Here is a 15,835-nt window from a genome sequence, read left to right as displayed (position 1 = left end):
GACAAAGAATTTTATACTGATGATTTTACGCTCGGGGCTCGCATGAAGGAGCTAGTTATTTCCTCGGAACTACTGCTGATCACCTGTTCGCGCGCCTTGCAGTCCATTTGCTGCGGACTCGTGTGCTTCGTGCGCGTTGGTGAGTAGGTGAGCGAGTGCATATGTAGTGTTCTGCAACTTTAACAAACCTCCGTTTGAAAACTTTTCCCGCCTCAACCGGAGTCTCATTTGCGCTGAAACTGTGCAGAAAAATTGCGAGTTGTGGTCCCCTTCTTTACTAGGTATGTTTGACTATGGTGCTTACTTGGTTTGGCCGTGCATGATGAAAAACCAGAACCGTCTGCGACGAGGTTGAGGGGCAAAATACGCAAATGTAAATTTTCCGCCAAAAAGGCAGCAGTGGGACCATCTAGCGCCATTACAGGAATGTGCCATGCTTGCGTCGGCGCTTTTGAACCGCAGCGCTTTCCTCCAGCGACGCCAGATGACGCCACAGCTGCCTTTTGCTAGAGACTGCGCTGGCGTTTTTTGCTCCTCAGTCTCTTCGCAGACGGTTCTGGTTTCTCATCATGCGCGGACAAACCAAGTAAGCACCATGGTCAAACGTAAATTGTAAAGAAGGGGACAACAACGCGTAAGCTTTCTGCGCAGTTTCAGCGCAAATGAGTCTCCGGTTGAGGCGGGAGAATTTGTTAAACAGGGGTTCGATAAAGTTGCAGAACACTGTATGTGAATGTTGGTTGCGTGCGTGCTTGGATAAAGCGAGAATTCTCTACGGCGGGCGTTAAACAGTTGGAAGCATGGCCTCACCCTTGGCGAAGAAACGTTTCGTCCTTTTTAAATATCGTTTAGTTAAACACTGTGAAGACATTTCTCGGGCTACACCTTACGTGAAATGCGGCCATAATACGCACATTCTTGCATTCTATCGCATTCTTACTTTTCCTTGCGCATTGTTTAGCAGACTTCCTGACTGGAACGAATCGTACCCAACAATGCACTCAAGTTTTCATCTCAGTGTTTCTAGCTTTGAAAAGACGCTCCGAACACCAACTTCCCCCATGCCAGCTGAACACTGAGACGCACCATTTATGGAACCCACGGGGCTCGTGCCGCCACGGCCCGACTTTGAGCGAGGTTAGCGCCGAGCGAAATGACTCGCAAGCCCAATCATGTCTGCTCGCCTAGTTCCGAGGAATCGCTGCCTCTCATCCTACATTCGGGAACGGCTCCAGACGACTCATCGGTGCTTCCTCCCCGAGCCCCGCGACCAGGGGCGCCAACTTTACGACGCCACGTGCTCGAAACGGGGCCGCCAGCGGTTGTTTGCGGTCGTCTCGGAATGAGGGCTGCTTGCCCCCTCGTTTGCCGGCAAAGAGCACTGGTTCTCCTAGATTCGATCGCCGCCAAGGCCACGCAACGAGCTGGGAACCACTGGGACACATGACCTTGACGTGAAAGATCTGAAGGGACGGGTACAGGGGCGCCTTGTTCCGATGTCATTTTTTCTGTGGTTGGCCGAAAGTGCTCAAGCTTGGTTAGGAGAGTTTATTGTGTAGGCGTCAATAAAACGAAACTTTGGGCTAGTTGGCGCTGGCCGTACTGTTCTGGACGCACAAAGACAAGAATTGCTGGAAGAGACAACACGGGCTCTAAGTGTGTCGACTTTGAATAATTATGTCTGTGGCTGTTCCATGCGACGACTACTATGGTGCACTCATCTCCTCCTTGCATAATCTTATGCAATAATTCTACCGTGCCAGTTAGCGCATTCATTGTTAATTAATGTGAAAACATTTCTTGGTTCAAGAGTGACGTCATCAGAGTGTGCCATCAAAGCTTGTCATCAGTGCACGTCACCAACGCGTGCCACAAGAAAAAAATTTTAGAATGTCTCTTAGATGTCTCTTGAGAGGAGAATGGCGAAATCTACCTCTCCTCTCACATTATGTTCCTCTAATCGCTTTCCTCTATTCGGCGTGCACATATAATTGGCTTACAGGAAAGGAAAGGCGCAGTATCTGTCACGCTTTCTCCGGCAAGTGTGTTTGGACGGTACACCATCGCTCCTGTCGTGTGGCGTTTCTCGGCGCGCGTTCAAGTGTGGAGTTGCAGATTGGAGGAATGCTAGACAAGGATACCACATCTCGTGGCATCTCGCGCACAGATCTCGCGCATGAATCTCGCACACAATACTTGCGCACGGAATTTCGTTCCATGAGCCTAGAAACGATTTCGCTTAAAAAGAAATCATCTCCGCACCAGGAATGTCCCAGCCTAGAGCGCTGGCCTCTACTCTATGCCGACCTCCAAGGAGAATTGCAAGGACTTCCGAAGAACACAAGAATTGTGGATGCGTCCATAATTCTATTAGTCTAGCGTAAGGACTTTAGAGTACGTTGACGAAAATAAGCAAATGACAAGATTGCTAAAGGAAATAATAATTAACATATCAAATAAAAAATTAAGAACATATAAAAGACAAAGAATTAAAAAGACAGTATAACGAAGCGTCTAGTGTTGCAACAAACATTTAATACTCTCGCTTTTCACATTTCTCCAATTCAGTCTATGTTCTGCAGTGGTCTCATATTTTTACTCTTTTAATATTATTTTCGTTTTCTCATTTTTTTATTATTTCATTGTCTCTTCTTCATTTCTTCGTTTCGTTCTTCCATTCTTGCCTCTCCTTTTTTTTCTTATCTCGACTACTCTTTCATCATCATCATCATCATCATCATCATCAACAACAACAACAGCCTGACTGCAGGGCGAAGGTTTCTCCCATATTTCTCCACTTAACCCGGTTCTGTGCTAGTTGCATCCACTTGACCCCTGCGAACTTCTTAATCTCATCCGCCCACCTAACTTTCTGCCGCCCCCTGCTACGCTTTCCTTCCCTTGGAGTCCAGTTTGTTACCTTCAGCGACCATCGGTTATCCTCTCTTCGCACTACATGTCCTGCCCATGTCCATTTCTTCTTCTTAATTTCCACTAGAATGTCGGTAACTTGATTTATTTCTCTGACCCACTGTGCACGCTTCCTATCTCTTAATGTTACCCCTACCATTTTTCGTTCCATAGCCCTCTGGGTTGTCCTCAACTTAAGTAGAACTCTCTTGGTTAATCTCCACGTTTCAGCCCCATAGGTCAGTACAGGCAAGATGCAACTGTTGTAGACTTTCCTCTTGAGCGATACCGGTAAGCTGCTAGTCATAATATGCGAGTGCTTGCCAAATGCGCTCCATCCCAATGTTATTCTTCTTTTTATTTCCTATTCATGGTCCGGATCTGCGGTTACTACCTGTCCTAAGTAGACATATTCGCCTACTACTTCCAGTACTTCGCTACCTAATGTAAACTGCTGTTGCTTCCCGAGGCTGTTGAACATTACCTTAGTCTTCTGCATATTGATTTTCAAGCCTACCTTTCTACTTTTCCTGTCTAGGTCATCAATCATTATTTGCAGTTCATCCCACCGAGTTGCTTAGCAAGGCAATGTCATCAGCAAATCGCAGATTACTGAGGTATTCTCCATCTACCGTTATCCCTAACTGCTCCCATTCCAAGTCTCTGAATACTTCCTCTAAGCAAGCTGTGAATAGTACTGGGGAGATTGTGTCTCCTTGCCTAACACCTTTCTTTATCGGAATTTTGTTACTTTACTCTTTGTTGGGTTCATTTTTCTATTTCTTGTTTCCCCTTGCTTGCTGTTTCTTCTTTTATTACACCCTACTTACTTTCTTTTAATCCGCATTTTCGACTTTTCAGAAGAAAGTAACTTTTTTTCAAGGCACTAAAACGCACCAAGGCTTCCAAGGCCTCTTGAAGGATTTCTACGTCCCGTGTCTCTGTTATTAGCTTAGATTTGGCAGCGGCGCTTCTTTTTTTTTTTTTTCCGTTGAGGGTTTAGCGCAGGCATTGGCTTCGCGTGTCACCATTCGCTCTATCCTCCACGTTGCTAAGTGTTTTCTGTGAATATCACCATATTAGACTCGATAAAAATCGAGATACAGCCGATTTCAGGGCATTTGCATAGATAGGGCATAACCTCTGCCTTGCATGATGAGATACAGGTTTTGCGCTCCACATCTGCTTTTCTCTATAGCAATAGCGATGTTCCTCGCGTAGTCACTCGTCTATATTGACCGCAGAGAAGGTGACACAAGCCGCCTAGCAAGCTATTGTATTCAAGTGCTATGACTTTTCCGCGTTTCCCCTAAATATTTCAGTCAAAATGTCCTTAACGCCTTAAATGTAAAGGTACAAAAACATAGTGGCCCACATGCATAATTCATTCATATAGCAGAAAAGCTCCAGTGAATTTACAGCAGTTGCAATCAAGATAAATTTGCTCTTGCTGTTTGCGAACTTTATTTCCTCTTAAAAGAAGTCGAGCTTTTCTTTGTAACTATAGGTGTGACATTGCTTCCCTTCCAGCTCTTTAATATAGGTCGCTACCCTTTTTCTTTTCTCTAAAGCATAGGTTTTTTTTCGCTAAGTGTTTGCAAATAATTTTATCCAGGCAAGATCAATTAAAATGTTCTTCAAATAGAGGTTAGCTGGAATAGTCAAATAGGTAATAGAAAGGCAAACCGTGCAGACAATAAACCTATTTCCTGCGCGAACTACGGGATTGCCGAAGTTTACGAGGAATTCAAGAAGAACTTCTACGAGGAATCTTTCCAGAACGGCTCCTTGAGGCAGTGTGATGCCTCAAATAAGAAAATTGGAAGTGCACAGACCCTGCATGCTACTAATTCCGATGTATTCGCGAGAAACTATTTTTAATTGTCCCTGCGTTTACTGAAACAGACTGGAAACTACCTCTGAAGATACAAAGATATTCGGGCTGATTTCGTTGCCGATAGGAAACGTCAGCTCACACCGATAGGATGCCGCGCTATAGTGACCGCACTCTGTTAAGATTCACGGCTGACCATCGTGTCGATTTCAGTCTATTATCCTCCATTACTTGGTCAGTTTTGTTATGGCTTATCAAACAATTTCGAGATTTTTTTTTTTTGGCGAGGGGGGGGGGGGGGGGGGCGCTCTAAATCTCCCAGAAAGTTCCAGGCTTCCCAGAACTCTAGACACCCTGAAGAAACGTTCGCGCCACCGTCGCCGTACATGTCCCCTTTTTCTAAGTGCTCACAAATCACACGGTACATGCTGAAAGGAGTTGTCAGGGACAACCATGAGGCGGAACTGTCAGGTACCCAATCAAGCAAAAAGCTGCCGTGAAGAAGAGAAATGAAAGTCTACAGACAAGCTGCCGGTTGTGCACTTGTAACTATGTATCACCCATTTCTCCTTTCGTGCTCCGAACTAGATAGTGCGGAACATTTCACGTTCCTCCTAATGAAAACGTCCATTGCCGGGAATCTTCGCAAAAGCCAATGTGTGTGTGCCAGTATTATTTATTATATATACGCATCCCCTCCTGACCCCCCCCCCCTCCCCTCACGTACACACACACATCGGACGTACTCGCAAGAAGCTGTCGAAGAATAGGCGACGGAAACTAACGGCGCTAGCTCTGCGAAGGCAGCAAAGGATCAGTCGAAGAAAAGGAGACTTGCGAAATAAGGTGCGGTGGAAAAGAAACAAAATGGAAATAATGAGAGAGCTAGCTGCAAGCGGTGCGTTCGCAACGAACGTTGGGGAAACAAAGGGAAAAGAAGTAGAAAGGAACGGGCAAACACTAAACGAGGCCCCGCGTGCCGGAAAGAGATGAAGAGCCGTGGCCTTATAGGACGTCGCAAGCTGGGAGAGAGCTGCGCTGCCGTTGAAAGCGACAGGAAGAATTAAGGAAGAAAAACTGTCGACTCCCATAGCTGCACGGGTAAGGGTGCCGTGCGGAGCGGGATACTTGCATTCGTTATTTTTATGAGTGCTTGTGACTTTGTTTTTGCTTTCGACCCCGCGCAACAGCGACGGGAAAAGCGAAATTCTGGATGATCCTCGCTATCCATCGCTATCCCTTTCCATTTGCCTGCTACAGGCTTCTTTTCTTTTTCCTTTTTATTATCTTTTTTCTTGGAGAGGAAAGTAGGGGCGTCTTTGCAAGCGTGATGCCGGCTTCCGTCGTGGCGCCTGCTATTTCCTTGCGCGGCTGTTTCTTCGAGTCTCGTTCGTTTAGCCGAGGCTTCCTCCACTCGAGCCTTTGTTTGTTTGTTCTATGCACCCTTTGGTACACCGCGGTGCTTCAAAGGCCCGAATCGTGCTGGATTGGCCGATATTTGTGCTCCGGTGTTCTCCCATCTTGCTTTCCCTGGAGCTCTCGCTCATCGTAAAAACCTGCAGCTTATCTGCTGACTGCAGCGACGTGATGGAATCACTGCTTTCTCTTGCCCTGAATCTTTCCGGTCTCTTCCCTTTTCGATTTTCCTTTTCTCTTCTGTCCCTGGCTTTGGGTATCGCCAAGGCCACGCTGCGTAACCTTTGCTTCCAGTTCTTATTCGAGCGTATCTACGGCGAACCGAAGAAGAGCGTAGTGGTAATTTTTGTTCGTTCCGCCTGCCTTCTACGGAACGCCGTCAGCGCTTCTCTTCTTTGTAGTAAGATGGTAACTCTACTTCAGCTCATTAGGCAACATTTCGGTGGTGCGCCCAGAGTAGGGAAGCCCAATTAGTGAGATGTCAGTGCATAAAAAAATGGCTGTGGTTTCACCCTGCTTAAACTTGGTTATAACGAACCACAGCATACGATTTGGTGTGGCTCAATGGTTAAGACGCTCAGCTACTGAACCCAAGTAGCCGAATTCGAATCCGCTTGTGTGTGTGTGTGTGTGTGTGTGTGTGTGTGTGTGTGTGTGTGTGTGTGTGTGTGTGTGTGTGTGTGTGTGTGTGTGTGTGTGTGTGTGTGTGTGTGTGTGTGTGTGTGTGTGTGTGTGTGTGTGTGTGTGTGTGTGTGTGTGTGTGTGTGTGTGTGTGTGTGTGTGTGTGTGTGTGTGTGTGTGTGTGTGTGTGTGTGTGTGTGTGTGTGTGTGTGTGTGTGTGTGTGTGTGTGTGTGTGTGTGTGTGTGTGTGTGTGTGTGTGTGTGTGTGTGTGTGTGTGTGTGTGTGTGTGTGTGTGTGTGTGTGTGTGTGTGTGTGTGTGTGTGTGTGTGTGTGTGTGTGTGTGTGTGTGTGTGTGTGTGTGTGTGTGTGTGTGTGTGTGTGTGTGTGTGTGTGTGTGTGTGTGTGTGTGTGTGTGTGTGTGTGTGTGTGTGTGTGTGAGAGAGAGAGAGAGAGAGAGAGAGAGAGAGAGAGAGAGAGAGAGAGAGAGAGAGAGAGAGAGAGAGAGCTTTTATTGGGAGTGAGTGCTGGCAAGTGACAATCCCTCACAAAAATTTTAATGCTGCAGCATTACTACCGGCTTCCTTGGATTTCGCCGAGGTGGCCGTGAATACTCCTTCGAGCTACCGCTAGAATAAAGAATTAAGCATCGGTTCAGCTTGGCTATGCATGAATATACATACAGGATAGGAGATGAAGACGATGAATACGGGCATGACGAGGACATCTGAAGCGTAGCATGGAAAATTGGCTGCATAGCACGTTATGAAACCAGGTAATGAATATATCATTGTATACTATATCATATATAGTATATCTTATTATCGTAATAATCAAGCGTGTGGATCCGGCATCGGAATTACACCGGCGCATTAAATTTTTAAAAGCAATGAAAAAATTTCAGCCATGTTACGGCAGTCAAATACGGCTAACGGTTCTTGTGTAACTGCTGTATATTTTGAGTACAACAAACAAGAAGGTTCAGTGCCTGTCAGTTTCCTCTCTGCAGTTCAAATGTCATCTGCATCGTCTTCATCTTCAATGTCAGTTACACTAATTCTTTCATACTAACAAGAACCTAAAGCACCTGTTCATTATAGTGGAGAAAAGCAAGCCGACCGTGATATCGGTGCAATTCAAAGACCCCCAGGTGGTCAAAATTTCCGGAGTCCTCCGCTACGGCGTCTCTCATAGTTGCTTTGGGACGTTCGGCGGCTGCGTTTCGATGGAGGCGAAACGGAGGCGTCCGTGTGCTGTGCGATGTCAGCGCACGTTAAAGATCCCCAGGTGGTCGAAATTACTCTGAAGCCCTCCACTACGGCTCCTCTTTCTCTCTTTCCACTTTCACTCCCACCTTCCTCCCTTCCCCTACGGCGCGGTTCAGATGTCCACAGACACAACCTTGCCGGGGTGGTGTAGTGGTAAGACGCCCGACTACTGTGCCTGAGTACCCGGGTTCGAACCCGACCTCGGCGGCTGCGTTTCGATGGAGGCGAAACGAAGAGGCGTCGTGTGCTGTGCGATGTCAGCGCACGTTAAAGATCCCCAGGTGGTCGAAATTACTCCGTAGCCCTCCACTACGGCTTCCCTTTCTGTCTTTCCACCTTCACTCCCATCTTCCTCCCTTCCCTTACGGCGCGGTTGCGGTGTCCACAGAAAACAAGTGAGACATTTACCGTGCCTTTCCCTTCCTATAAATAAATCAGTAAAGTCCACAGACACAAGTGTGACAGATACTGCGCCTTTCCCTTCCTACGAACCAACCAACCAACCAGCCCCGCAAACAAAGAAACAAACAAATGAGGCGTTGTTAATGAATTAATTTGTATGGCAGGCCGTGAAAGCGCAAAACTAAACGAAAAAAAAACTTTGCTAAGCCAGCGATCAGTTTTGCCTCTGCATACATATCCGTGCTTACTCAAGATAAACTTCTGCTTAATTTAGGCCTGAATTCGAAATGCGAACTAAAATGTGTCGTATGTGCGGTGAGTCTGTGGCTGCTTTACCTGAAAAGCAAGCTTTGAAGCAAGGTATCAAACAGGCCATATATCCTTGCAAATAAGTGGCATTGCAATATACTATCTCTATTCTGACTTTTCTTTCTGTTACTTATTTTAAATGATGCGTCGTTTGTGCAATTCTACTTCCAAACATGGCGCTCATTGCGTCAGGGCGAAGTTCATCTGAGGCGACTGTTTGCTGTGCAAACAATACTGACACGTAGACGCCCTGGGATGCCGGCTCATTTTGGTCCAAAGGAAAAGCTGGACAGTATTTGCGCTGACATGACGAGCTTTGAAATTCGGGACTAAGAACGCAAGCAATGAAATAGCCCCGCGGCACAGTTTCTTTACCCCCTATTATAAAAAAAAAAAAAAAAAAAAACTATATCCCCAGACAACCTAGCAAATAGATCGGCGCGCGACAGTTCCTTGCCGTATGAATTCTACGTATAAGGACCGAGGACACTGAAAGGTTGGAGGGGTACAATAGAGAAGGATCGGCGAAACTGTGCTATTTTCTTTCTCCCTCCTTCCCTCTTGATCCGTACAGCTTGTTTTCTTACGTGCCCAGGGGAGACCTGGAACGAGCGGATATTTACTTTTTCTTTGCGTTGGTCGTCTCCTCGTATTTACGTCCTCTGACAAATACTACGGCTGGAGATCCATGAAAGGCAAGGGCGTGCTTGTGAAGGTGGCGTGCTTGTAGTCTTGCGGGCCAGGCACGTGTACCTGTTATAACACACAAAGCAGAAAGCAGCGTTTCCGTACGACTGCTCCACCGCGGTACTGCCACTGTTTGCATCGATGCTCTCTAACCGCATAGATCCAGTTGGGACATCCTGCGCGGATGACTTCGGAAGCCAAACATACCATCCTATTGGAGGCGTGTCGTTCGCGTGCTTATTTGCCTTTGTGGCCGTCGTTATCATACCTGGCTTCCTTGCGAGCGTTGAGCGCACACTTTATTCTCGCCCGTGTAGCTGAGAAGCCTGCAGAGAGAGAGAGAGAGAGAGCTGATAATGTCGTCATTGTTCGTCGAGTATAATACTCTGTCCAGCTAGAGCCATGCAGCTTCGTGGAAACTAAAGCTTGCCCCATTCAGCCAGACGTCGAATTCGCCCAGTCGCTCAAGTCAGTAACTCGCGATTCGCTCTCAACCACGCGCTAGCCAGTCAACGTAGTCAACAATACGCGGTAGCTGTAGCGCCGACCAACTTCAAACCGGTGTTATGCGCGAAGTACTCAGTGAATTCGACAACTGATTTAGTTACGCCAGCTCTGTGTCTTCCGTGCACGGTTCTAGCGAGACATTAGTCTGTCCACCTTTCTATAGGTAGTGCGCCTGCCCGGCGCTTTCGGCTCGCGCGTAAATTTGGGAGGAATTGTAGGCTTTTCTTTCTTCTTCTGGAACGGCGTGGGTTTCTTGGATGTGGGCGAAAAAATAGCGTAGTTGGTTGCTCGCAGTTCTTTGCGAGTGGGAGTGTACGTTCGCACGGCGGCTCCCCTGTTTTATGTGCAACGTGACGAACTTATCTCGTTGAATGCACTTCCGCTTATGTACGACGTCGCTTTTCTCGACCGCCTATTATTCTCAACGTGCGCTGCGAAAACCGATCGGATTCCTTCCTCTGAGAAAAACGACACAGGCGGCAGTGGCTCACATCCAGTCAATTGTATGGCATTATGTTGCTGCGTCCTTCGGCTGCAGTACTCTAGGGAAAAAATGCTTATCTTTCACTGTCAGCTTCTTCTGGCCACGGTGCATCAGTGAATCCTGTTTGTCAATTTCGTCTGGCAGCCATGCTTGTTGGTTCTCATGTGTTCTAGAGGCTTCTACTTATGACGTTCATACGTATTTACAATGTTTACAGTGTTCTTTAGCTGTGTACCTGCAAAGATTTTATTTTATTAGAAGCTAGAGCGGCCTTTATCAGAAACTAGATCGGCTTTGTCAACCTCCTAGATCGATGCTCGGCCTTGTTGGATATGTTCCTTTGATAAGAGCAAGAATGCTACAGACAGACAGCAAAGTGACACATACTAAGCCATCGGGCTAAGTGTGTTGTTGTATAGAACAGAAAAGATGCTTCGTAGGCGCAGCAAAAAAGTAAAAATAAAAGAAGGGGGGGCGGGGGGGGGGGGGGAGACCACGAAGGACGCTCGAGTTGCGTTACATCCGCTCCCTGCTGTCCTTCCTAATGAGATCTCGTTTGATCAGAATGGACGCGGCCGTATTCTGAGGCTTCAGTCCTTTTTTCGTTCCATACTTCCGGCATCCAAGTCGATGAGCACTAGCCTGCCTTCTTCAGTATTACTAGAGTCGGAGAGTCCTGAAGGCCTCTGTAGTACTAACCGCGACGTGCGGCGCCAAAGAACGTTGTCCTGCTCACAAGAACTAAAAGCATCATGTTGTAACAAGAACGTAAAAATCGATATGCTTTCTAAAATGTACTGTCTGCCTTGTATTTTAAAATAAAGTCTAGACCGGCTATAGATGAGATCAAGACATATGCAACTCGTGTCTCTAGTAAGTGTCGCAATTTCTCGGTTACAAAAAGTAGTCCACTGTTAATGCTTTTTTTTATTAGGTGAATAAAAAGCTATGAATCGGATAACATTATGAGCGCCAGAATTTTGACGCATTTAGTTGTATAATTATATGGTAAAATTTAGGTTTACTGTTCACTTCGTAACTGTTAGTTTACATGCCATGTACCACGGTGCAAAGTTAACACACCTTTTTTCTTTTTCGTTTCTAGTTTTATTCTGTTATAGCTCTTATACATTACAGTCTCAGTAATAGTAAGGCGAGCACCCTACAGTGGGCCAGCGTCCATTGCGCGTGTTGTGATTGTTGTCTTCCTTGTTATGATGCCCAATATGTGTTAATATGGGAGCATTCTTAGGCGACAGCAAAAGAACTATAGTTGCGCTCTCGGTGTGAGTTCCAGAAGCACAACTCGTCCTCTGGGCAAACACTGGCAGCGGTGAACTCGTGGCCTGTTGTAAAGCAAACACACTAAAACTAGTGCGCGTGCCGCAGGTTGGACCTGCTACAGTATCTATATATGCAAGGTTTTCAGCAATCAGGAACGAAAACTTAGAAAAAAAAGAGACTTGATATCAAGTGGAATCTTGTGTTTTTTCATGTCGTGGACTTGTGCCTCCACTATATTATTGCACACAGCGCTAATATGTAAATTAGTTAATTGAAATGAGAAAATAACTTCTAAAGAGGTCGGTTTAAGCGGCCTATTGCATCGGCCTATTGCGTTGCATCGACAAAATACGCAGTGCAGTGGTCAAGTAAAAAGGAGCAGTGTAAAGCAAGTTTAATGCGGTATCCCAGTTGAGATGGGCGCCGGTGCATTGTAAATTAAGGGGTGGGCACACTACGTCTTCGAGATTTGTGAAATCGAAACAGTGCACTCCTTATGAGTGTTGTTCTCTTTTGTCTCAATGAATGTCGCATAGCCGCTCTCGGCTCGCTGAAATCACAGCTGCTTCAAAGTTTTAGTGCCAATTTTTGCATGAAGGTCGCAAGCGGGGGAAGCCCCACAACAAAGCAGCCCTCGCGTAGTAGCGGTTGGCGAAAGTAGCTGTGTTGTAATGCTGCCCCGGGTGCAAAGTTAATTTTAATTTTCTTCGAGTTCCTGCGCATATGGAAGTGACGGCGTGGTCGGCGACGCGCCCCCTTTAAGACATCAACCTGAATGGGAGAGAACGGGACCTCTAAGCAAAAGCGCGCGAGAAAAAAAAAAGGAACTCGGCTGGGGAACACTGCGAGTCGTAATCACGAAGCCAAGTCATTAGGGGCTCAGCGCCCGCTGTATACAGTACGAGATAGGAAGGTCTTCCATTAGGATGCTACTTCACCTCTGAACTCGGAGTGACTCTAGGGACAAGCTACGGAAAACCCTTCAGGTAATGATGAGCCTTTTGGACTCCTAGGAAATGTAACGGATCGACGCAGTTACCCTAAGTTCAGTCTCTCTCTCTCTGTGCGTGCGTGCCTGCGTGCGCGCGCGTGTGTGTGTGTGTGTGTGTGTGTGTGTGTGTGTGTGTGTGTGTGTGTGTGTGTGTGTGTGTGTGTGTGTGTGTGTGTGTGTGTGTGTGTGTGTGTGTGTGTGTGTGTGTGTGTGTGTGTGTGTGTGTGTGTGTGTGTGTGTGTGTGTGTGTGTGTGTGTGTGTGTGTGTGTGTGTGTGTGTGTGTGTGTGTGTGTGTGTGTGTGTGTGTGTGTGTGTGTGTGTGTGTGTGTGTGTGTGTGTGTGTGTGTGTGTGTGTGTGTGTGTGTGTGTGTGTGTGTGTGTGTGTGTGTGTGTGTGTGTGTGTGTGTGTGTGTGTGTGTGTGTGTGTGTGTGTGTGTGTGTGTGTGTGTGTGTGTGTGTGTGTGTGTGTGTGTGTGTGTGTGTGGCGAGAGAGAAAGAGGGAAGGGTGTTGACAGCCGCTTCAACAGAAGTCTGACCTCGGGCCTGCGCTCACCAAACAGCTGGATCTGAGCGGTACTGAGCGAGCTGATGGACAACGAAGATGTTTCGCGAATAATGGGGATATGTTGAAATTTCTGCCTCGGTAGCAGAGCTTTTCTTTTTGAGAGCAAACAAACAGAAAGCTTGACGCCACTTCAGTGGTAGCTTCTTCTCAAAACAACAACCTATCGTTAAGCTTCCACGCATGAAAACGCTTCAGGATTTCGGCAGCGAAAACTTGCAGGAACCACAGCTATTGTTACCACCTGTAAGCCGTAACCCCGTCTGCCCTGCAGCATCGGTCTCCCCTGCTCGCACTACGCTCTACCTTCGTCGTCTCTGAGTGTGGCGCGCGCTCATCCACATTCCCGTGACTAGTCTCTCGGCCACCAATGGAGCCGATGGGGAAGCGCAGCCGTCGCCTCCTGTTAAAGCTCCAGCAGATTTCTTCGAACAGACTGGGGCCGATGCTTCAACCCTAGCGCTAACGTCGGCAGCTTAATTTAGGACGCTGCTAGACAGTGGTGCCTGTACTAAGAGCCACCTGGTTTCCTGTTCGCATAACTTTCGGTCCGATAGTAAGAACGTATAATAAGGTTCGACGCCGCTGTTTGGAAGCCGAACAGATTGTCCCAACAAACGCACGGCATATGTACCGCCCACCGAGCGTGCTTATCAATAAGCCTTGCCGTAGGACGCGTATTAACGTACTGCCTTTACATGTTTCATGTTCCACATCTTTCAAAAATGAAAGGAGCTTTCATGCCCATGCTTCCAATTGCTCGGGCATCCAGCGCTGCTACAGACCCTGATTACGAGCCACTAAATAAGGTTCTTCTGGTGCACGTTTAGAAGCGATGGCTTCGCTATGCCATGCATATTTCGAGGTCAACCTGTCCATTCGTTTGACCTTCAAAAATGTAGTGTGACCTTGATCCCATTAAGTGTTCGTCCCTATCATTCCGTGGTGTCCACCTAAAAACTTACAAGTGTTCAATGCTGCTGAACCAAATATTGAACGAAAGCATTAGCTGCGGATGACCGAGCGCTCTTCTTTTTTTCTTCTTCCTCAGTTCACATATAAAGCCCCGCTTTAACCAACCTACATGAACGTGCCTTAGTGGCCTATAGGGGTAACGTTAATGCCAGAGTCCTAGCAGGTTGATTCCGACATAACCGTCCTATGTGAAACGAGAGACCCAAGTTGGCAGCTCCTACCAGCCCGTGTGTCACGTGAGGTGTGACGTCAGAGCGGCGCGCCGTGATTACCGCCGGGACCACGCCGATGATCCGAGCCGATCTCCAGTGTTTCCTTCGCTCCGTGTGATGTCACTACGGACTACGGAAACGAGAGACCCAAGTTGGCAGCTCTTGTCAGCTTGGGGTCGTCTAAAGGTCAAAGGTCAAAAGTGGTTACCGCCGGGACCACGCCGCTGACGGCTTGAAAGTGCGAGTAGTATCGTTTTCGCAATAAAATATACTGCGCTCTCCTTTCCCCAAAACCTAATGGTGCAGTAAGGTCTAAGGGGTGGCTGCTGCCCCGCCGGAGTGGTGCAGTGGTAAGACGCCCGACTACTGTGCCGGAGTACCCGGGTTCGAACCCGACCTCGGTGGCTGCGTTTCGATGGGGGCGAAACGAAGAGGCGTCCGTGTGCTGTGCGATGTCAGCGCACGTTAAAGATCCCCAGGTGGTCGAAATTACTCCGTAGCCCTCGCAACAGCCGTCGTCCACCACCGAAGCGGTAGCCGGTGCAATGACGGTCCACAACAGATAAAAGCTTGGTGGCAGGCTAGCCCCCGCCGCAAGCGGCGTTGACCTACCAGCCCCGTAGGGCCACGAACAGCCACCCTTCACCACCTCCGAGGTGGCTCAGCTACAGAGGCAGTAGCAGGCCCGTGCATTTTCTTTTCCTCCTTCCTTCAGAATCCCGACAGCCGGCGCGAAACGAAGCGGCGTCCGTGGGCTTTGCGATGGCAGTGCACGTTAAATATCCCCAGGTGGTCGAAAGTACTCCAGAGCCCTCCACTACGGCACCCCTGTCTCTCTTTCTGCCTTCACTCGCACCTTCCTTCCTTCCTTTACGGCGCGATTTAGGTGTCCATAGAGCAGGTGTGACAGATACTGCGCCTTTCCTTTCCTGTGAACCAATTATTATTTTTATTATTAAGAAAAAATATCACAAGAAATTCGCGGAATGAGGAGGAGGAGGAGGAAGAACATTTATTTCCGCCGAATATGGTGCAGCAGCCACCTACGTGTCCGTACGCAGGCGTCCGGGGAGGCAGTCTGTCACACCGCGGCCAGAGGACACCCGGCCTCGTCTAGGAGAAGAGGTCTTCAGCCTCGGCCGCCAGGCGGACGGCGAATCGCTGTGTTTTTTCGTCGGAGCTTCTTAGCGTGGTCTCCCATTCATCGCTAGTTTTAATCGCGTTGCGCCCTGGGGCACGAACGCATCTCCATATTATATGATCTAATGTTGCCACGTGGCCGCAAAATTTACAAATTTCGGTTTCTGCACCGTCCCCCTTCCGCCCTCTGGCACCCGTCCAACTCCTCCACAGGGGCGAAAAGAAATTTCGAGC

General features: G+C 47.8%; 1 protein-coding gene across 4 annotated transcripts in view; it reads left to right on the top strand.

Moving 5' to 3' along the window:
- The window catches only part of Dgk (diacyl glycerol kinase 1), a 523,491-nt gene that overhangs the window by 383,928 nt on the left and 123,728 nt on the right, over positions 1-15,835 (top strand). The gene's annotated exons all lie outside the window — the stretch shown is intronic.

This window comes from Amblyomma maculatum, chromosome 6, assembly GCF_055883805.1.
Source record: "Amblyomma maculatum isolate TAMU_Amacu chromosome 6, ASM5588380v1, whole genome shotgun sequence".
Classification (NCBI taxonomy): Eukaryota; Metazoa; Arthropoda; class Arachnida; order Ixodida; family Ixodidae; genus Amblyomma; species Amblyomma maculatum.
This window is presented reverse-complemented; position numbering and strand designations above follow the sequence as displayed.